Source organism: Salvelinus namaycush, chromosome 11, assembly GCF_016432855.1.
Source record: "Salvelinus namaycush isolate Seneca chromosome 11, SaNama_1.0, whole genome shotgun sequence".
NCBI classification, from domain to species: Eukaryota; Metazoa; Chordata; class Actinopteri; order Salmoniformes; family Salmonidae; genus Salvelinus; species Salvelinus namaycush.
Window position 1 is genome coordinate 4,979,526 of NC_052317.1, and position 23,705 is coordinate 5,003,230.

Consider the following 23,705-nt stretch of genomic DNA (forward strand, 5'->3'; position numbering starts at 1 on the left):
TGACACGTTGGCTGGATTCACAACATGTAACGATAGTCATTTTCTTCCTCATCCTCGGACGAGGAGAGGCGAGAAGGATCGGACCAATACGCAGAGTGGTTAGTTTCCATAGTGATTTAATATAACAAAACAATATGCGATACAAAATAACAAAATAACTACCGTGACAGTCCCGTGTGGCGAAACACTGACACAAGAACAAACACCCACAAAACACACGTGAAACCCCGGCTGCCTAAGTATGATTCTCAATCAGGGACAACGATTGACAGCTGCCTCTGATTGAGAATCATACCAGGCCGAACACACAAAATCCCAACATAAAAATCACACATCGACAACCCACCCAACTCACGCCCTGACCATACTAAATAAATACAAAAACAAGGGAAAACAGGTCAGGAACGTGACAGAACCCCCCCCCCCTTAAGGTGCAAACTTCGGGCGCACCTCCTAAACTCTAGGGGAGGGTCTGGGTGGGCGTCTGTCCGCGGTGGCGGCTCTGGCGCGGGACGTGGACCCCACTTAAACAATGTTTTTTCCCGCCTCCTTAATCGCCCCTGTGGCCTCCTAACCACAACCACCCTCCATATCAACCCCACTGAACCAAGGGGTAGCACCGGACTGAGGGGCAGATCCTGGCTGGCGGGCGGTTCTGGCAGATCCTGGCTGGCGGGCGGCTCTGGCAGATCCTGGCTGGCGGGCGGCTCTGGCAGATCCTGGCTGGCGGGCGGCTCTGGCAGATCCTGGCTGGCGGGCGGCTCTGGCAGATCCTGGCTGGCTGGCGGCTCTGGCAGATCCTGGCTGGCTGGCGGCTCAGGCAGCTCCTGGCTGGCTGGCGGCTCAGGCAGCTCCTGGCTGGCTGGCGGCTCTGGCAGCTCCTGGCTGGCTGGCGGCTCTGGCAGCTCCTGGCTGGCTGGCGGCTCTGGCAGCTCCTGGCTGGCTGGCAGCTCCTGGCTGGCTGGCAGCTCTGGCAGCTCCTGGCTGGCTGACGGCTCTGGCTGGTCATGGCTGGCTGACGGCTCTGGCTGGTCATGGCTGGCTGACGGCTCTGGCTGCTCCTGTCTGGCGGACGGCTCTGGCTGCTCCTGTCTGGCGGACGGCTCTGGCTGCTCCTGTCTGGCGGACGGCTCTGGCTGCTCCTGTCTGGCAGACGGCTCTGGCTGCTCCTGTCTGGCGGACGGCTCTGGCTGCTCCTGTCTGGCGGACGGCTCTAGCGGCTCGGGACAGACGGGCAGCTCTGACAGACAGCGCTGGGCAGGCAGGCAGCTCAGACAGCGCTGGGCAGGCAGGCAGCTCAGACAGCGCTGGGCAGGCAGGCAGCTCAGACTCTGGCTGCGCTGGAGAGGAGGAAGGCTCTGACAGCGCTGGACAGGTGGGAGCAACTGGAGAGAGAAGACGGAGAGACAGCCTGGTGCGGGGGACTGCCACCGGAGGACTGGTACGTGGAGGTGGCACCGGATATACCGGACCGTGAAGGAGTACACGCGCTCTTGAGCACCGAGCCTGCCCAACCTTACCAGGTTGAATGGTCCCCGTAGCCCTGCCAGTGCAGCGAGGTGGAATAGCCCACACTGGGCTATGCTGGCGAACCGGGGACACCATTTGTAAGGCTGGTGCCATGTACGCCTTACGGCTTCATGACACCCGGCTCGATGCCCAACCTAGCCCTACCAGTGCGGCGAGGTGGAATAGCCCGCACTGGGCTAAGCACGCGTACTGGGGACACCGTGCGCTCCACCGCATAACACAGTGTCTGACCAGTACGACGCCCTCTCACTCCACGGTAAGCACGGGGAGTTGGCTCAGGTCTCCTACCCGGCTTTGCCACACTCCGCGTGTCCCCCCCCCCCCCCAAGAAATGTTTGGGTCTGACTCTCGGGCTTCCGTGCTAGCCGCGTACCTTCATATCGCCGGTTCCTCTCTCCGGTTGCCTCTGCTCTCCTAGCTGCCTCCAGCTGTTCCCATGGGAGGCGATCCTTTCCAGCCAGGATCTCCTCCCATGTGTAGCAACCCTTGCCGTCCAAGACGTCTTCCCATGTCCATTCCTGTGTCTGTCTCTGCTGCTGTCGCTGCCCTTTTCCACTCTGCTTGGTCCTTTGGTGGTGGGTGTTTCTGTAACGATAGTAATTTTCTTCCTCCTCCTCGGACGAGGAGAGGGGAGAAGGATCGGACCAATACGCAGAGTGGTTAGTTTCCATAGTGACTTAATATAACAAAACAATATGCGATACAAAATAACAAAATAACTACCGTGACAGTCCCGTGTGGCGAAACACTGACACAAGAACAAACACCCACAAAACACAAGTGAAACCCCGGCTGCCTAAGTATGATTCTCAATCAGGGACAACGATTGACAGCTGCCTCTGATTGAGAATCATACCAGGCCGAACACACAAAATCCCAACATAAAAATCACACATCGACAACCCACCCAACTCACGCCCTGACCATACTAAATAAATACAAAAACAAGGGAAAACAGGTCAGGAACGTGACACAACAAGTATAGCTTTAATTTGGTATATTGAATGTGTGATTTCATGAAAGTTTCATGAAAGTTATAATAATTTATTTGAATTTGGAGCTCTGCATTTTCACTGGATGTTGGCCAGGTGGGACGCTACCGTCCCACATATCCCAGAGAGGTTAAATACCATAGAGCAAAGCGGGACGAAACCCAAACACTGTTGTGCTCAAAATATATCTTCATAAACAAAAAGGCACAGGGCGAACCCAAAGTGCAAGTATAAATTACTCAGGAAGTAGTAGGAGAGATTCCTCTCAGGAAAACAAGTAACATTTGCATTGACCGACAAAGACAAATGGCAGAGGGAGTATATATACAGTGATAGAGTGGGGATTGGAACCAGGTGTGTGTAATGATGATGAGACAAGTCCGGGGTTGATGAGTGAAGGGCGTTTGCCAGCAGTAGGTTCGGCAGCAGCTAGAAGGCTGGCGACGAAGAACCCCTGAGCTGGACGATGTGAAGATGATGAAACTATCTTATTGCTGAGGGCTCCTAACCGCGCCTTCAGCTCTGTCTGTGACATCGAGCTTGCTTTAACACCTCGCCTCGGGGGAAATTAATGTGATTGAGGCTAAAACGTAGTGTTTTTCTGCTAAGACAGGTTAGCCCTTAGCACAGTGTGGACTAGAGAGGGTCTAGGTGGGGAAGAACGAGAGATGTTTCTAAGTATGTCGGCTTTCCGACTTTGACTGACAACCCTTTTCACACACGAAAATCAAATGTTACAATTATTTTCCAACCTTTACAACAACTTTTTTGTCTCTCTGAAAAGCTAGTCAGCTGCTTTTTCTGAGCTGGAGAGGGTCAGTATATCTTCTGTCTGAATGCTGTGATAAAAAGTTCACAAAATGGAGGACCTGGATTAACAATTGCATTACAACAGTGTCCTGGAATGAAGAATAAGTTTTGATGGATAATTCTATAGGCCTATATACTGAGCATTCCAAAATTTAGGAACACCCTCCTAATATTGATTTGCAACCCACCTTTTGCCCTCAGAACAGCCTCAATTCATTGAGGAATGGACTCTACAAGGTGTTCGAAAGCAGCCTCTGAATGGTACACATACACAATCCATGTCTCAGTTCTCTCAAGGCTTGACAATTATTATTTTACCGTTCTCCTCTACACTGTTGTGAAGTGGATTTAACAAGTGACATCAATAAGGGATCAAATCAAATCAAATGTATTTATTTAGCCCTTCTTACATCAGCTGATATCTCAAAGTGCTGTACAGAAACCCAGCCTAAAATCCCAAACAGCAAGCAATACAGGTGTAGAAGCACGGTGGCTAGGAAAAACTCCCTAGAAAGGCCAAAACCTAGAAAGAAACCTAGAGGAACCAGGCTATGAGGGGTGGCCAGTCGGCTTCTGGCTGTGCCGGGTGGAGATTATAACAGAACATGGCCAAGATGTTCAAATGTTCATAAATGACCAGCATGGTCAAATAATAATAATCACAGTAGCTGTCGAGGGTGCAACAGGTCAGCACCTCAGGAGTACATGTCAGTTGGTTTTTCATAGCCGATCATTGAGAGTATCTCTACCGCTCCTGCTGTCTCTAGAGAGTTGAAAACAGCAGGTCTGGGACAGGTAGCACGTCCGGTGAACAGGTCATTGTTCCATAGCTGCAGGCAGAACAGTTGAAACTGGAGCAGCAGCATGGCCAGGTGGACTGGGGACAGCAAGGGGTCATCAGGCCAGGTAGTCCTGAGGCATGGTCCTAGGACTCAGGTCCTCAGAGAGAGAGAAAGAAAGAAAGAGAATGAGAGAAAGAGAGAGAGAATTAGAGAGAGCATACTTAAATTCACACAGGACACTGGATTCACACAACCATCACTCCTGTGTTCCAATGGCACGTTGTGTTAGCTAATCCAAATGTATCATTTTAAAAGACTAATTGATCATTAGAAAACCCTTTTTCAATTATGTTAGCACAGCTGAAAACTGTTGTTCTGATTAAAGAAGCAATACAACTGACCTTCTTAAGACTAGTTGAGTATCTGGAGCATCAGCATTTGTGGGTTCGATTACAGGCTCAAAATGGCCAGAAACAAAGGCATTTCTTCTGAAACTTGTCAGTATATTCTTGTTCTGAGAAATGAAGGCTATTCCATGCGAGAAATTGCCAAAAACCTGAAGATCTCGCACAACGCTGTGTACTGCTCCCTTCACAGAACAGTGCAAACTGACTCTAACCAGAATTGAAAGAGGAGTGGGAGGCCCAAGTGCAAAATTGAGCAAGAGGGCAAGTACATTAGAGTGTCTAGTTTGAGAAACAGAGTCCTCAACTGGCAGCTTCATTAAATAGTACCCGCAAAACACCAGTCTCAACGTCAACAGTGAAGAAGCGACACCGTTAAAATCTGCCGTATCCAGCTACAATAGTCATTTACAACATTAACAATGTATTTCTGATCAAGTTGATGTTATTTTAATGGACAAAAAAGTTGCTTTTCTTTCAAAAACAAGGACATTTCTAAGTGACCCCAAACTTTTGAATGGTAGTGTAGGTGTTCCTTTTGTCCAGGTGGGAAAGGGAAGTGTGGAGTGCAATAATCTGTGGATCTGTTGGGGCGGTATGCAAAATGGAGTGGGTCTAGTAGGGTTTCTGTTATGATGATGTTGATGTGAGCCATAGCCAGCCTTTCAAAGCACTTCATGGCTACAGTCGTGAGTGCTACGGGTCGGTAGTCATTTAGTCAGGTTACCTTAGTGTTCTTGGGCATAGTTGTGTGGTTAGTTGTTATGTGGTCAAAAGTTGTGTGGTTGTGGTCAGCAGTTTTGGGGTTATGGTTAGAACTTGCGTGGTTTTGTTTGTAGTTATTGTCAGTTATTCTGTGGTTGTGGTCAGTAGTTGTGGCTAGGTGGTTGTAGTCAGTAATTGTGGTGGTCAGTAGTTGAGAGGTCAGCAGTTGCGAGGTCAGTAGTTGTGTGGTCAGACGTTGTGTAGTTGTGGACAGTTGTTTTCTGGTTTGGGTCAATGATTGTGTGATTGTTGTCAGAAAATGTGTGGTTTTTGTCAGCAGTTGTTGTCAGTTGGTGTGGTGTTGTGGTCAATCATTGGGTGGTTATGGGTAACTAGGTGTGGCCATCAGTTGTGTGGATATTGTCTAGCTGTGTGGTTGTGGTTAGTTGTTGTGATGCTGTAGTCAGACATTGTGTAGTTGTTGTCAATAGTTGTGTGGTTGTGGTCACTAGATGTGGTCAGAAAATGTGAGGTTGTAGTCAATTGTTGTGTGGCTTTGGTCAGTTGTTGTGGTCAGTAGTTGTGGTCACTAGTTGTGTGGTTATGGTCTAGTTGTGAGGTTGCGATCAGTATTTGTATTGTGGTCAGTTGTTGTGTGGTTAGTAGTTCCATGGTTGTGGTCAGTAGTTGTGTGACCACATACTTTTTGACCACAAATACACAACTACTGACACAACCACACACGATCTGACCACACAACTACTGACCACAACTATGGACCACAACTACTAACCACAAGCAACTTTTGACAACTACTTATTATTATTATTTTGCACGCTAATCCTCCTGCACCATTTAAGCTGGAAATGCCATTCAAACTTTATAATGTGTATACTGATCTGGATTAGGTTGCTTGAAAAAAAAAAAGTGGATAGCATTTGTACTTTTTGTAATACAACATATTGTACATGAGCTCCCAATGAATTTCAATGGCAATAACCTGCCATAGACTTACTTGGGAGAAATATCTAAATGAACTTCTTCGGGATGGGTGTCCCTTCCACAGGATAGTTGAGCTAACGTAGGCTAATGCGATTAGCATGATGTTGTAAGTAACAAGAAAATTTCCCAGGACATTGACATATCTTATATTGGCAGAAAGCTTAAATTCTTGTTAATCTAACTGCGCTGTCCAATTTACAGTAGCTATAACTGTGAAATAATACCATGCTATTGTTTGAGGAGAGTGCACAATTTTGAACATGAAAAGTTCTTAAAAAACAAATTAGGCACATTGATTGGCACATTGATGCAGTCTTGACACAACATTTTGAACAGAAATGCAATTGTTCATTGGATCAGTCTAACACTTTGCACAGACACTAATGCTATGACACTATGGCCAAAATCTAAATTGCACCTGGGCTGGATTAATATATTATGGCCTTTCTCTTGCATTTAAAAAAAATACAAAAGAATGGTTGGTTTTTTTCTTTGTATTATATTCTACTACATTCCTTTCACATTTCTATAAACTTCAGTGTTTCCTTTCAAATGGTAGCAAGAATATGCATACCCTTGCTTCAGGGCCTGAGATACCCAAATCGAACTGCCTGTATATAATTTTAGGTGAAAATTGAAAAAAAGGGGCTAATTCTTCAATGGATTAATCTCCTCCTACCAAATTTAAGATACAATCTTTTTAAATTGGGTCATTGTGAACAATGTTAGTTTGGCTGTCACGACTTCCGCCGAAGTCGGCTCCTTTTCTTGTCCGGGGGGCGTTCGGCAGTCGACGTCACCGGCCTTCTAGCCATCTCCGCTCCACTTTTCATTGTTCCATGTGTTTTGTCTTGTTTCCCCGCACACCTGGTTTACATTCCCTAATCACACTACATATATATTCCCTCTGTTCCCCCCATGTCTTTGTGTGGAATTGTTTTTCTTACGTGTTTTGTGTGATGCGCCAGGCTGGTTTTTCTCCGGGTACCATGTTCAACCCGCAGTATGTTTAATTGTTAAACATTTTGCATCTTTGTGACTTTGTTGCGCTTTTCACTTTTGCCTTTGGCTGGAGGTTTGTTCGACGCAGTTGCGTCCGTCTGTTGTTTGCTTCTGCCAAATAAAGTGTGCGCCTGATCACAACTCTCTGCTCTCCTGCACCTGACTTCTACACCAGTAGCGCCCAACCTGACATTGGCGCTGACAACTTACATTTTGTAGGAGGAGATTAATTTACATATTTCCCCCAAGTAAGTCTATGGCACGTTATTGCCATTGAAATTCATTGGGAGCTCATGTAAATATTGTTGTAGTACCAAAAGTACAATTGCTATCAAAAAATGTTATCTCAAGCAACCTAATCTAGATCAGTCTACACATTATAAAGTTTGAATTTCATTTCTAGCTTAAATGGTGCACGAGGAGTAGCGTGCAAAATAATAATAAGTAGTAGTTGTGTGGTTATGGTCTGTAGATTGTGGTCAGTCGTTTTGTTCAGTGGTTGTGGTCAATAGTTATGAGGTTGTGGTCAGAAGTTATTTGGTTCGTTCTGTGGTTGTGGTTAATAGTTGTGGTCAGGAGTTGTGGTCAATTGTTGTGTGGTTGTGGTCAGAAGTTCTGTGGTTGTGGTCAGTAGTTGTGTGGTTGTGATCTATTGTTTGTGTTCAGTAGTTTTGGGATTGTGGTCTGTAGTTGTGTGGTTCAGTTATGTGGTCCATATGTGTGTGGCTATGGTCAGTAATTATCGTCACTCTCTTCACTCTCGTCTTAATTGTTGCCCTCTGCTCTGTGAGTATCCATTTGGCTCTGTTTGGGCTGCTCAGTGATGATACAGAGAGCTATTAGTCGATGTCAACTACCCACTTTTTGTCTATCTAAACTCTGAAAAACAGCCGTAACTTTTTATTGGTAGAAACAATTCCTAATCTGCTGTATCCAATCAAAGGGGTACAGCCCGCCCTCCTCTTTAGAGACAGGCAAACTAGCGAGTTAAGTTACTTAGAGGACAGAGCATTATCCTGAGAAGGAGGACGGAGCTATTGAGCACTGGAAATCTCTCTATCCTTGTAGGTCGCCCAGACCGGGGAAGCATTCAACATTGTTGCGCTAGCTGTTCAGTCCAAAAGAGATTCACAAATCATGGGAATTTGTCTAGCTATGAAGACATTTCAGCGAGGCAAGCATTGCTAGGCAACAGTAGCCTTGACAACACTGCTCCGTTATGGTTAGACCAAGTGTGAGAAACATGCTAACATGAAGTACATTGTGCTTTAATACTAATGAAATACTACACTCTGACCCACATAACTTCTTTGCTAGATTTATGATAGTGTTGTTAGACAAAGCAATGAAGGTGAACTTCAGAACATGATGTAGTTTTCTTAGAATTTGTAGCTGTTGATGGTAAGTAATGAATCTGGTAGCTTCTGACATGACTTACTGTATCTAGAAACAGAGCAGTTGATGGGTAACTAAAACAGCTAATAAGAAGAAGAAGTAGTATGTCGAAGATTGAAGCTGGGGCCTTTGCTTCCCAAGCCCCACAATAATAATAATAATAACTAGACGGTAGTAATAGAGTTATAGTAAATGAAACAGCCCCATAACGGCTTATTACTAATGATATCACATGGTGGAATGATTTGCTGCTGATACTGTAAATAGGCATGACACAAACTCATCATTACACTATTGTCTTTCTAAGTTAAATCAAACTCTTCACCCTCATCATCCAGTTAGGCCTAATTTAAATGATGGAATTCTGGGTTGAGTAAAACACTCAAAACCAAGCCCATCATTATCATATTTCCCAGCGTGTTCTATAGCAGGTCGATTTTTTGAATTGGTTGTTTCGGTACATGTTTTTGCATGTAGATTGATTGATCTTATGCTCCGCAAAGATAAATAACATGCATTTTTCGAAACTAATCGAATGTGTTAGTAGTTTTAATGCACCCACTACTGATATGGCTGTTCCAGCTTAGATGGCTTAGGTAGTCTCATTACTCAACCTTCCTGACCCTAGCAGCCATTCTGAATGCAGGTTGTGATTGACTTCATCAGGATTTATTTGAACCATTATTTAACTAGGCAAGTCAGTTAAGAACAAATATTTACAATGACGGCCTAGGAACGGTGGGTTAACTGCCTTGTTCAGGGGCAGAACGACAGATCTTTACCTTGTCGGCTCAGGGATTCGATCGAGCAACCTTTTGTTTACTGGCCCAACGCTCTAACCACTAGGCTACCTGCCACCCCTATATGGTTCTACTTAGCACCTTTTTTTCTAAGTGTTCAGCATTAATAATGTAAAACACATTTAAGGTATTTAAATGTGCATTCTACTCTGTTTTATTGTTGAAATTACAGGAAAGTCTTACAGTGTATGAGTGACGCAATGTAATTTCAAAATGTTACACAGGTTACACAGGGCTTTATGTACACAGTATGGTTGCTTTAAAGTGTTTCATTTTGGACTCAAATCTCTCTCCGCAAGGATGGTTTCTGAGTACCTATGTATTTGTGGGCAACCTACCCAGTCAGATCCCCCCACTCTCCGCCAACACACACACAAAAAGAAATCCAAACGTCATTTCATGTCTGCTCTCCCCATGTCTGCACGGGATGAAGTTTTCCCCGTAAACCAGTGACGGTTTCCCCTTTTAAATCTGCCTCTTCTCCCGCATCTCTTGCCTTCTTTTTTTCATCTCCTCTCCTCGGCTCAGACCAGCTGACTCTCCACATACAGATGATGGATTGTCCCGCCGGACAGTCCCTGGTCATACAGCACAAGGCTGCTGCTTGTGCTCTTCTCGCCTCTCGAGCCCTGTCTCCCTTTCTCCCCGCGTCTCTAACCCCTCTCTCCTCTCCCTCGTCCCAACAGGGATGTCTTGTGGCTGCGGGCCGTTACTCTGACACCCGCCTCACTGACACGTGGGTAAACAAGCACGGGCCGGCTTGGCGTCGCGCTTTGACAATAAGGGATTCCTCACATCCTCTTGCCGAGGCCCAACAAAGGCTACATTGATGCTGAACTCCAGTAGTAGGTAGGCTAAGGAGGAAAGAAGGGAAGAAGAGGTGCTGTGGTCACCGTTGTGTCAGGTCATTTAAAATGAAACAGTATGGCCTCTTGTGCGACAGCTCCAAAGATAGAGGATGGTCGTTACAGATCGTCCTTTTTGCAGTCTTGCAAGTGATCACATCTCATAATGCCTGGAAGAGTGTCAAACATCCCAGGGAACTACATGCATGTGTTCGCAATCTTCTGAGATGCATAAAGCAACTGCAAAGAGGACAACCTGCAAAAACCATTGTATTCTCGAGGTCGACCAATAATGTGCATTGATGTCCGAGGGAATATTCAGAAAAACTCAAACCAAATAAAAGGTTTTGCTTTTTGGATTTACGGCTCTTACGATTCATACTTTTTCTTTTGATTCTTAAGCACATTTAATATCAGGTACTTTAAGACTTTTACTCAAGTCATATTCTAATGGGTAGACTTTCACTTTTTACTTGAGTCATTTTAAGGTAAGGTATCTTTACTTTTACTCAAGTATGGCTTTTGGGTACTTTTTCCAGCACTGGTTGTGGGTGAACAGGGAGTACAGGAGTGGACTAAGCACAGGTTTGCATTTGATGGCTTTTAGTCCTGTAGCCTTCACCAAGTGAGTACCTAAGTTAATATTTTATCATCAAAATGTAATTCTTTATGACAATAGATAACTTTTTTGGACGATACCATACTACGACTGCTACTATAACCTAACACATTGGTCTGAAACCCCTCGTTTGTAGAACACATCGGCAAGTCACCTTATGCTGGTTTGCAAAGTGTTATATTATTCCTATTGGAATCTAGCCAGAATTAGGATATCCAACAATTGGGAACTTTTAATCAACTGAAATCTGCAGTTAGAATGACTGCCAGGGTAGGAAAGATTGATAAATGAGACTACCTAAACCATCTGAACTGTACGCTTGTTTATTCCATGTAACTCTGTGTTGTTGTTTCTGTCGCACTGCTTTGCTTTATCTTGGCCAGGTCGCAGTTGTAAATGAGAACATGTTCTCAACTAGCTAACCTGGTTAAATAAAGGTGAAATAAAAAATAAATAAAAAATAAAAACTGGTAAACCTCATTAACGGGTGAAGCGACTTACAGACTGAATTATTGTAGAAAAAGTTAGGTTATTTTGTGTAGTATAAGATCAATTCATAAATAAGTGTGCATCCAGAAATATAGATATTAAAACAAACTATTCTAAAAAGCAACCTGCAACAAAGTATGCTGGGAATTATGATAATGAGGCCCCTCCAATATCTTTTTCCCTCTGATAGAGTTAACGGAAATTAACTGAACGCAGTCGAGTATCAACAACGCAATATGGTGTTGATTCCACAGTGATTCAAATAACACTTCATTTATTCAACGCAGATGGCATCAATTTCAAGCCTACTGGTGTTAACCCCACTAGAATCAACACTCAGATATAACACTGGTGTTAACCCCACTAGAATCAACACTCAGATATAACACTGGTGTTAACCCCACTAGAATCAACACTCAGATATAACACTGGTGTTAACCCCACTAGAATCAACACTCAGATATAACACTGGTGTTAACCCCACTAGAATCAACACTCAGATATAACACTCACAACCCTTTTAACCTCAACATCGAGATTTTATCAAGACACACGCAACTTTGCTATGTTACTTCAAGATGGCCAAAGTTGCTCCCCTCCTCAAGAAACCAACACTCAACCTCTCTGACATCAAAAACTACAGACCGGTATCCCTTCTTTCTTTTCTTTCCAAAACACAAAAAATGTGAGTGTGCTGTTTCTGATCCACTCTCTTATTATCACTCTCAGTTCAATCTTCTTGACACTAACAAGTCAGCTCACTCAACTGAAACCGCTCTCCTCTGTTTCACGGAAGCTCTCCGCTCCGCCAATGCTGACTGTTCTCGTTCTCCTAGATCTATCCGCTGCCTTTGACACCGTGAACCATCAGAACCAGCTTCCCCCTGAAGCTAGAACAGTCCCTGCCTATCTTCTGAAAACATCTGAAACCTTACCCTCCGCCCACATAATAAAAAGCATGTTCCTACTAGCATTGACTTTACTGATAACTACTTTACTGAGGGAAAATGTACTTGCTAAGACTGTGATATGTGGTTGTCCCACCCAGCTATTTTAAGAATATGGACTAATTGTAAGTTGCTCTGGATAAGAGTTGGGGCACGATACCAATACCACTCAGTGTTTTCTATTGTGTGTGCGTGCGTGCATGTGTGTGCACATGTATTACTTCTCAAAACTACACACATTGTAAAAATTGAGGATCACTTGCCGGAGCAGTTCATCTATGGCTCTCGCTAGACATCCTCAACAGTGCATAACTGCACCGGAACTCTCAGCACATAAAAGGGGGTTTATGAGTAGCCATAAAATGTTGATCCTTAAAGGCTTTCCTTATCTGCAATAATATTAGAATTACCTCTACTTACGGCGCCCTATCAGTCTCTTAGCCATACATAACAAAGAGCTGTGCAATAAAGGTGAGAATCTAAGATGATACAATGTGATGCTTTTTATATAGTCTCAACTCAAAGTTGGGGAATTGCAAGAGGCCTTAAAGGGATAGTTTACCCAAATAACATCAAGCTGTATTGTAATTTGGTTGAACTATCACTTTAAGGTGATTTAAAATAGGCTGACTGAGAAACAGTTGACATTAGGATGGGAGTCATTTCCATTTCAACTCAGTGAAGTCATGAAATGAACTCTGATTATATTAATGACTTGCAGATTAGGAGAAAAAATATTCAGATGATTTTTCCTTTACAGGTATTACAATATATAATAATTCATCACATCTCTATACCTACAGGTAAGACCAATGAACAAATGACCATGATTACAGTCTGACTGCATTGATTTAATTAATGTTGACTCGGAGAAAGAGAGTGAGTGTACAAGAATATACTAGACCATATGGTGAGATGTTGACTTAATAAAAGCTGATTTTGGGCCAGTAGATACAAAATGTCCTAAGAGAATGTCTCAGCAGAAGCAGCATACTGCACAGACAAAATCGTTGTTATTACAGACAAGGGTGAGTGGCTGGCAACCTGACAAAGAGTGAGATAGACTATTATGCAGTGAAAAGCCTGAGGGCTATGGAGAGTTGAGATGTGTGTCCTTGTCCATCGAGGGAAGAATCCAGAGCCGTTGCTGATACTACTGCTCCACCTGCAGGATCTTGAGGCAACGAGAACATTGTGCACATCAAGAATGAACACAGACCCCCTAGTATAGTAGTAGTTATATAGCAATAAAGTAGTAGCACTATATTTATAGTGCCTTCAAATATACAAATAACTTACAAATGTAAAACCTTATCATTAAGATTGGGTAATCTCAACAAATATTATCATTAAGATTGAATAATCTCAACAGATATTATCATTAAGATTGGGTAATCTCAACAAATATTATCATTAAGAAGGGTAAAATTACCCAATCTTATTCTCATATAGATTTGGTAAACCTGTGATGGTGTATATATTATATTTAAAATGGAAATATAAGGCTTTACTTACTTGGGGAGCATAGGACATCGACTACTCCTCTCCATCACACTCTGGGCTGGGCAGACTTCTGAAAAAACCTTTGCTTCTTTAAGAAAGGTTGAACAAACTGTGCCTGCATTTTAAGAGGGATTAATCAACATATAACCCCTCTCTTCTAAACGCGTTAATGGACTCGGTGTGATACATTGAATGTAATGGCCAATTAGAAACATTACAAATACTGGAGTATTTCAGTTCAGCTGAACTCGTACACCTCCTCTGTATGATTTTCATCCACAAACAGAATATTCTTTAACATAATTACTCAAACACGGCACTAGTACATTGAATACACATATTTAATATTGTCAAACATGGGTCTGAATTAATTTCCTTCTATTTAAACATGTAGCGCTGTGACACCGAGTAATAGCAAGCTGAAGCACTACGTTAAATATAGATAACATAAATATCTAAAAAATAATAACATATGGAACATAAGTAATAAACCCTCACTAGACTAGATCATCCTCTCTTGGATGCTTGAGAGGATTTAGGCATGCTCTGTACTCTGTATCTGTGATTCACTCATTAAGTGGGGCAATGGTACAGCATCATATCAAATTTGATCCTAGACAGTGTTTTGACTGGATCAGAGTATCAGTGCCAGGTCCAGGACCTGATTACGGTAATACAATTACCAAACAACAGCTGCGATGGTAACCAGTCACTGCTCTGGAGCGGAATACATCAGTCCAAAATGTACTCCCACGTTTTCCTGCCCCCAAAAAAACGTTCCCCTGGAACTCCTTGTAGTTGTTTTCAGGTACATATTGGACTGTGAACAAACAGAAAACTGAATGAATGTTCTGGGACCTAGTACGTTCACACAGAGTTCAAGGTCCGCCAAATGGCATGGTGTCCTTGATGGACAAGGCAAGGCATGACTCTAAAGTTGTCTGTTATATTATAGGGGAAACTATCTGTGGTTGTGAGCAGTATGGTGACATCTAATCAATTAGGCTCTAAAATGTTATTCAGTAATTTTGTAAAGCAACTGAATGCAAAAAAACAACTTACCTAGTTGAAAACGGCATATGTGGCATCGATATTAGTCAGAAACATTTATTCCAGCGACAAAATTTACCAAAAACTGTAACTGAGTTTTGTGAGATTTATATAACTGAGGTCGTTACAACATACATTAGGATTGGGTTTGGATTACAAATCATGCCCACTTGCGCACTAACATGAGATGAGACAGCTGGGCTGATTGCGCTCTATCCAAATGTAGCTCCAGACAGTGAATCAGACCTGTCCATTACTCAGCGCCTCGGACTTGGACTTGTTTACATAAGACAACACGTCGCCAATGTTATGTTGAAAGAACACTTGGCCCCTAAGTAAACTCGCTCTCGAGTTTGCCACTGCTTTGGGCAAAATGAAAATTGAGGCAATGTGCACTTGTTTTGTAACATGATTCCCTATGAACCACTGCTAGACAGACGCACACTGGTAATAGATAGTGAAGAAATTATCAAATAAAACTACACAGAAGCACACGTCGCAAATGGCCTGTGACGTGATAAGCTGTTTTAGCTAACGTGGCCTGCCTGCTCAATGTGCCTGCTAGCTACTACTAGTGATTTTGGGCACTGATAAACAGCGTGTAGGAGCTTGTGCTTTATATACAACAGTTTGACAGCTTGCTGATGATGAAGTTGTAGACATGTTCTCAGAAATCTTTCCTGAGCGCAGCCAACAGCAGCTTACTCCATACTGTCCGCAGTGCACTGACTTTTCTTATCATACATGGTATGGCAAGATATTGACTCATTATATATCCTGAGATAGGCTGATGTGGACATCTGATTTTCTCTATATGTATATATATATACATATATATACACTGCACAAAAAAATAAAGGGAACACTAAAATAACACATCCTAGATCTGAATAAATTAAATATTCTTATTAAATACTTTTTTCTTTACATAGTTGAATGTGCTGACAACAAAATCACACAAAAATTATCAATGGAAATCAAATTTATCAACCCATGGAGGTCTGGATTTGGAGTCACACTCAAAATTAAAGTGGAAAACCACACTACAGGCTGATCCAACTTTGATGTAATGTCCTTAAAACAAGTCAAAATGAGGCTCAGTAGTGTGTGTGGCCTCCACGTGCCTGTATGACCTCCCTACAACGCCTGGGCATGCTCCTGATGAGGTGGCGGATGGTCTCCTGAGGGATCTCCTCCCAGACCTGGACTAAAGCATCCGCCAACTCCTGGACAGTCTGTGGTGCAACGTGGCGTTGGTGGATGGAGCGAGACATGATGTCCCAGATGTGCTCAATTGGATTCAGGTCTGGGGAACGGGCGGGCCAGTCCATAGCTTCAATGCCTTCCTCTTGCAGGAACTGCTGACACACTCCAGCCACATGAGGTCTAGCATTGTCTTGCATTAGGAGGAACCCAGGGCCAACCGCACCAGCATATGGTCTCACAAGGGGTCTGAGGATCTCATCTCGGTACCTAATGGCAGTCAGGCTACCTCTGGCGAGCACATGGAGGGCTGTGCGGCCCCCCAAAGAAATGCCACCCCACACCATGACTGACCCACCGCCAAACCGGTCATGCTGGAGGATGTTGCAGGCAGCAGAACGTTCTCCACGGCGTCTCCAGACTCTGTCACGTCTGTCACATGCCCAGTGTGAACCTGCTTTCATCTGTGAAGAGCACAGGGCGCCAGTGGCGAATTTGCCAATCTTGGTGTTCTCTGGCAAATGCCAAACGTCCTGCACGGTGTTGGGCTGTAAGCACAACCCCCACCTGTGGACGTCGGGCCCTCATACCACCCTCATGGAGTCTGTTTCTGACCGTTTGAGCAGACACATGCACATTTGTGGCCTGCTGGAGGTCATTTTGCAGTGCTCTGGCAGTGCTCCTCCTTGCACAAAGGCGGAGGTAGCGGTCCTGCTGCTGGGTTGTTGCCCTCCTACGGCCTCCTCCACGTCTCCTGATGTACTGGCCTGTCTCCTGGTAGCGCCTCCATGCTCTGGACACTACGCTGACAGACACAGCAAACCTTCTTGCCACAGCTCGCATTGATGTGCCATCCTGGATGAGCTGCACTACCTGAGCCACTTGTGTGGGTTGGAGACTCCGTCTCATGCTACCACTAGAGTGAAAGCACCGCCAGCATTCAAATGTGACCAAAACATCAGCCAGGAAGCATAGGAACTGAGAAGTGGTCTGTGGTCACCACCTGCAGAACCACTCCTTTATTGGGGGTGTCTTGCTAATTGCCTATAATTTCCACCTGTTGTCTATTCCATTTGCACAACAGCATGTGAAATTTATTGTCAATCAGTGTTGCTTCCTAAGTGGACAGTTTGATTTCACAGAAGTGTGATTGACTTGGAGTTACATTGTGTTGTTTAAGTGTTCCCTTTATTTTTTTGTGCAGTGTATATAGTTTCAGGAAACTAGGCGCATGCCTGCCGCGTGTCACTACTTCACAGGAACAGTATTTGAGCGTAAACTTTTTTTGAATCAAAATACATTTTTGGGCAGAAATACCTTCTGGAACTTGTGAACTTTAATGTGCCAACTTCTTTGGGACAGGGGGACAGTATTGAGTAGCTTGGATAAAAAGGTGCCCAGAGTAAACTGCCTGCTACTCTGTCCTAAAAGCTAGAATATGCAGAAAACACTATGAAGTTTCTAAAACTGTTTGAATGATATCTGTGAGTATAACAGAACCCATATGGCAGGCAAAAACCTGAGAAAATATCCAACTAGGAAGTGGGAAATCTGAAGTGTGTAGTGTTTCAACTCTTTGCCTATCCAAGGTACAGTGGAAATGGGGTCATATTGCACTTCCTAAGGCTTCCACTAGATGTCAACAGTCTTTAGAACCTTGTTTGATGCTTCTACTATAAAGGAGGGGGGAATGAGAGGACGAGCCACGGGCTGGTCACGCGCATTCACATGAGAGGTAGCTTGCGTTCCATTGCATTTCTGAAGACAAAGGAATTCTCCGGTTGGAACATTATTGAAGATTTATGATAAAAACATCCTAAAGATTGATTCTATACTTAGTTTGACATGTTTCTACGAACTGTAATATGACTTTTCGCCTGGACCTGCCAGCGCTTCGTCAGTTTGGATTGTGTACTAAACGCGCGAACAGAAGGAGATGTTTGGACATAAATGATGGACTTTATCAAACAAATCAAACATTTATGGTGGAACTGGGATTCCTGGGAGTGCATTCTGATGAAGATCATCAAAGGTAAGTGAATATTTATAATGCTATTTCTGACTTTGTTGACTCCACAACATGGCGGATATTATCTTTGGCTTGTTTGGGCTCTGAGGGCTGTACTCAGATTATTGCATGGTGTGCTTTTTCAGTAAAGCTTTTTTGAAATCTGACACAGCGGTTGTATTAAGGAGAAGTTTATCTAAAGTTTCATGCATAACACATGTATTTTCATCAACATGTATAATGAGTATTTCTGCAAATTGATGTGGCTCTCTGCAAAATCACCGGATGTTTTGGAAGCAAAACATTACTGAACGTAACGCGCCAATGTAAACTGAGATTTGTAGCTTTAATTTGGTGTATTGCATGTGTGATTTCATGACAGTTAAATTTTTATAGTAATTTATTTGAATTTGGCGCTCCGCTAGCGTCCCACATATCCCAGAGAGGTTAAGAAATGTAGCTTAATTAATTTGATTAATGTTATGGTGTTTCTATTCCAAGAAAAATGAAAAACGAAACCCTCAGTGTTTCCGTTTGGAAAACATGGTGCTGTACAACGTGACGGTCGGGAGTAGGCTACAGTACTAAGAGCATAATATTTCCACACCATAATTGTAGTCTAACCAATACCCAAATGAAGACTCAGTGAAACAAAAATCTCATTGATTCATCAAGACCAGTCCCCATGCTTGTCTCAGAGCAGCGTGAAACGGTGCTGAAATAGTTGACCACATGTGGGTAGGCTATTGCTTCAAATCCTATTGCTTCTATCTTCAATATGCTTTAAATTTCACAATGTCACAAATAATTGAACACACACAATTCTTAAAACCCTGAGAAGGGTAATAGGAGGTGATCTGCACTGCACATTAAACGGACATTCTTATTGCTATATTCCACTCGTTACTGTGTGTGTTTCGATCCTCTCTCTTTCTCTCTCTCTCGCACACACACACGCACTTGCTGTCTTGACCTCTGAATGCTTGGCTATGAAAAGCAAACTGGCATTTACTCCTAAGGTGCTGACCGGTTGCACCCTCTATAACCACTGTTTTTATTATTTGACCCTGGTGGTCATCTATGAATGTTTGAACAGCTTGAAAAAGGATCTAGACTTTATGGCCATGTACTCTTATAATCTCCAACCAGTTTGGATTTAAGTATAATTTTTGTATGACTGACGCCTTTAGTGAGAGGTCTAATGCTTTAATATTTAATCACTTCTGCACTCAATTCATACTCATTATATAAATAGGCCCATGAGCACCTTGATATTGGGGGTGCGCCATACGGCCGTGCCTTATGGGGAAAGGGGGTGCGCCATGCCCCGTGCCTAACGGGGAAAGGGGGTGCGCCATGCCCCGTGCCTAACGGGGAAAGGGGGTGCGCCATGCAGCCGTGCCTAATGGGGAATGGAGGGATGGAGCCGGTCGGGCACAACCCAGGCGACATGTAGATGCGGGGATCCGAGCTCGGGCGAGAGCCGAAGCCACCCTTCCAAACCTCCTGGCCCAGGACACCGCGCCAAGGGAAGGGAGAAGCAGAGGGCGTGGGCCCCCTACCCTACCCAGTCCTCAGAGAGTCAAAGATACTCCCACCGTTTACCCGTGCTTCATTGGTCTGTTTCGCTTGATGGCCCCCCGATCTGCACTTGTTAGATGGCCCTCCGACCTGCAACCGTTTTCTACGGTTATATATGTGTTCCCTTTCTTGTAGTGTATCCTATTGCCCGTTTTACTATCGTCCTGGGCTTATAGATTGAGTCAATCCTTCATCAGATGAACCGCAACATGTCGGCTAAAGCGATTTAATTCATGAATGCAGTTGAAAGTTTAAAATATTGAGAATTAACATTACAGTTAAACACTGGTAGGCTAATCACACAATTGTACAAAATGGTAAGAGAACTGTTGAAGAAAGCTACCCCTCTACATACACATTTCTTTACCAGAATCTCTAAATGAAAATACTGCCAGATCCATAAAACATTTTTGTACAGCAGTAGATCTAATTACATTTAGAGGATTCTAAATTAATATCTAAGGGGCTTTTATACAAGTGTAATGAAGAGGTTAATAATAAAATAGTTTTTAAATGTATGCGTTTATTAAGCAGTCTTGCTTGTCTCAGAGCAGCGCGAAATGGTTGACCACAGGCGGGTAGGCTGTTGCTTGTTGGGGGGGATTTTCACACAGTAGCCGGGCTTTGGATAACAGATCTGCTCTCGGAACTCATTAACACGCATTGCTGTGTGTATTTCGATATTCTCACTCACTCACTCACTCACTCACTCACTCACTCACTCACTCACTCACTCACTCACTCACTCACTCACTCACTCACTCACTCACTCACTCACTCACTCACTCACTCACTCAGACTGACTGACTGACTGACTGACTGACTGACTGACTGACTGACTGACTGACTGACTGACTGACTGACTGACTGACTGACTGACTGACTGACTGACTGACTGACTGACTGACTGACTGACTGACTGACTGACTGACTGACTGACTGACTGACTGACTGACTGACTGACTGACTGACTGACTGACTGACTGACTGACTGACTGACTGACTGACTGACTGACTGACTGACTGACTGACTGACTGACTGACTGACTGACTGACTGACTGACTGACTGACTTTGAAAAGCCAACTGACATTTACTCCTACACTCTAAAAATAAAAGGTTCCTGGAGTATCCTGTGGGGGAACCCCTATAAGTTCTTTGAAGAATCCTTGAAAAAGGTTCCTCGAAGAAACCCTTATAATGGTTCGTCGAAGAACCTTTTGGGGTTCCTTTTTTTTAACTCCCTTCATTATAAAAAAATATTTAAAAAATAACAATATTAAAAACAAAAAATCATTGTTTATTTAGTGGCACCATAAATGTGAATTAATATTTACCAAACAAAACAAATTACAAAATTGCAACATTTCTATAGACTATAATAAATAATACATTTACTTTGTATAGTGCTTTTCATTACAGTTTTCAGCGAGACTATTCAAGCCATCGACTCACTGATGGTTGAAGATGATGGGCGATCGGCAAATGAGTCTGAAATCTGCTGGCATCACACATCCACATCGCTCTAATCACCGTCCGAAGACAGTTGAAGAAAATGGCGTGGACTTATGGAAAGGCTCAGTAAGACATGTTATAAATATTTATTTATTTAACCTTTATTTAACTAGGCAAGTCAGTTTAGAACAAATTCTTACTTACAATGACGGCCTACACCGGCAAAACCCACCCTATGGGACTCCCAATCACGGCCGGATGTGACAGCCTGGATTCGAACCAGAGACTGTAGTGATGCCTCTTACACTGAGATGCAGTGCCTTAGACTGCTGCGCCACTCGGGAGCCATGACCAATATATATATATATAATTTATTTTTTATTTTTATTTTTTTCAGAACATTAACCATGTGTGTTCTCTTGTTTTGTACTGTTCTGTAGTTTCTACCCAATGATTCGTCTGACAAACAAAGAACTTTGCATCCTGCAAGCCCATGTATGGATCAAAGCTGGCGAGAGTATCCTCCGGTGAGGATCCATGGCATGAGGCCTCCAACGAAGGAAGCTAGTCCGGAGCCTCCAGCGACGCCCTCTAGTCCGGAGCCAACAGCGACGCCCCCTAGTCCGGAGCCTGCTAAGGCAGTCAGAGTAAACGTTGGGACCTATTCCAACCAATATTGGCCACCATATTATAACGAGGTGATCTTATGATAAACCATCAATATGCACCAAGATCACCAGCACCGGTGATCTCAATTGCAACCATTATTGGCCACCTTATTACCACTCCTTAAAGACAAAGATTGTCTATTATATAGACAAGATAGTCGAGTGACCGCTCTGACAATGGAAATAGATGTCCTCAAAGATGGAAGTTAGACGGGAGGAGGCGAGATAGGGCTGGACCATTCTAGCCAATGAGACAGCCAATAGAGATATAAAGCGGACTCATCTTTGTATCTGTGCCATTATAGCGTGTGCCATTTTAAAATGGTCAACAACCCACTGGGCACAGACATAATTTCAACAGTTTTGATTTACATTTAGTTGAGTTGTCAACTAACGTGAATTCAACATGAAATCAACAAAACATGTCACCATGTCATTCCCTTAAGTTGATGACGTTTTGCAAATCCAATCAGTTTTCCAGATTATTAAATTGAATTATTTGTTGAAATGACTTGGAAATAACGTTGATTCAACCAGTTTTTGCCCAGTGGAAGCAGAGGCGTGTTTTCATGAATGCCAATGGAAGCCAATGGATCCCCTCAAAAATGAAAAAAAAAACATCTTTCATATCTCTATTTTTCATAATTTTCCTTCAATTAACAAGAGGCTGAATGTATCTCACCGGAGAAAGCATCCAAATGTGAGAAACAGCGCCCCCTCTGTCTCTGTATGTGTAGCCCACCTATCTGATTCTGTCTATTTTTTTATTTTTATTTTACCTTTATTTAACCAGGTAGGCTAGTTGAGAACAAGTTCTCATTTACAACTGCGACCTGGCCAAGATAAAGCATAGCAGTCTAGTCAAAAAGAGTAGGATATGTTTGCTGTCCGTAGCATTGAATGCAAGGTAAGCCAGCGAGCATTGATAAAAAACAAAAAATAATAATATCCAATCAGCATTGAGCTAAACTGAGTGACCTCAACTGTGAATGGTCCTGGCGCACCAAAAAAAAGTATCAAGGGAAGCCAGTTTGGATTTGGCTTCACACCAATCACAACGCATCAAATATGAAACATAATTTACAGAAAAAAACTGTTGGAGATAAGGATTTATACTTGCGGTTTTACTTAATTCTCCGTACTGGTCAATGATTATAACGGAGATTCTGATCCAACCATCAATTCATACATTGTACCCCTGGTCTGAGAGGATGGAAGTTCAAGATGTAGCTAGATGTAGTAGGCTAATGTTAACTAGCTGGCTCATCGTTGCCTGTGTCGTGAAAGGAAGTTAGTCTAGCGAGCAAGCAATTTAGCCAGGTAGCCTAGTACAACAAAAAACTAAAAGCGTGTACTGTATGACAGAGTCATAGACCGTTTCGCCAACATGAAACAGTTGGCATTGAGACCGAGTATATTTTGCAAGGGACACCTGGCAAAGGCAGCAATAGGCAATACATTACAAAATGTTAAACATACAGTACAATCAGTACAGCAACACAATCCAGCCTACAGGAAAGATTTACACTTTTCCTGAACAGTATTTTGCACCAGAGTTATAAACTCACTGAGGGGCACTAATACGTCTAGACGAGCTATACTTGGTAGACAATTCCATGCTTCTGGTGCACAATACGAGAAGGCAGTCTTGCCTAACTCGGTAACGGCCCTGGGTGCTTTAAGTAGGAACCACCTAGTAGACTGTGTCTGGTATCTGCTAGCGGTGAAGGAAAGCAGGCTAAATATGTAAATAAGGGCTTTGTATATGAACACATACCAATGTAGTTGTTCATCCCACCATTTGATACAAGGTCCAATGGTGGGTAAGTTCATCGACTACAGCTCAGCCTTCAACACCATAGTACCCTCCAAGCTCATCACTAAGCTCAGGGCCCTGGGTCTGAACCCCTCCCTAT

The 23,705-nt window shown here is 43.4% G+C and overlaps 1 long non-coding RNA gene across 2 annotated transcripts; it reads right to left on the reverse strand.

Annotated features, from left to right (window-relative positions):
• Positions 1-12,955: 12,955 nt before the first annotated feature.
• Positions 12,956-15,131, reverse strand: LOC120055463. 2 transcript variants are annotated; one of them, XR_005477689.1, is made up of 4 exons: positions 14,888-15,131; positions 14,509-14,645; positions 13,838-13,940; positions 12,957-13,496 (listed from the first exon to the last, which is right to left on the reverse strand). It is a non-coding gene; the product is annotated as an uncharacterized LOC120055463 (long non-coding RNA). The 2 variants fall into 2 exon arrangements; XR_005477688.1 differs by having other exon boundaries at positions 12,956-13,496; positions 13,838-14,645.
• Between the last annotated feature and the right edge of the window lie 8,574 nt (positions 15,132-23,705).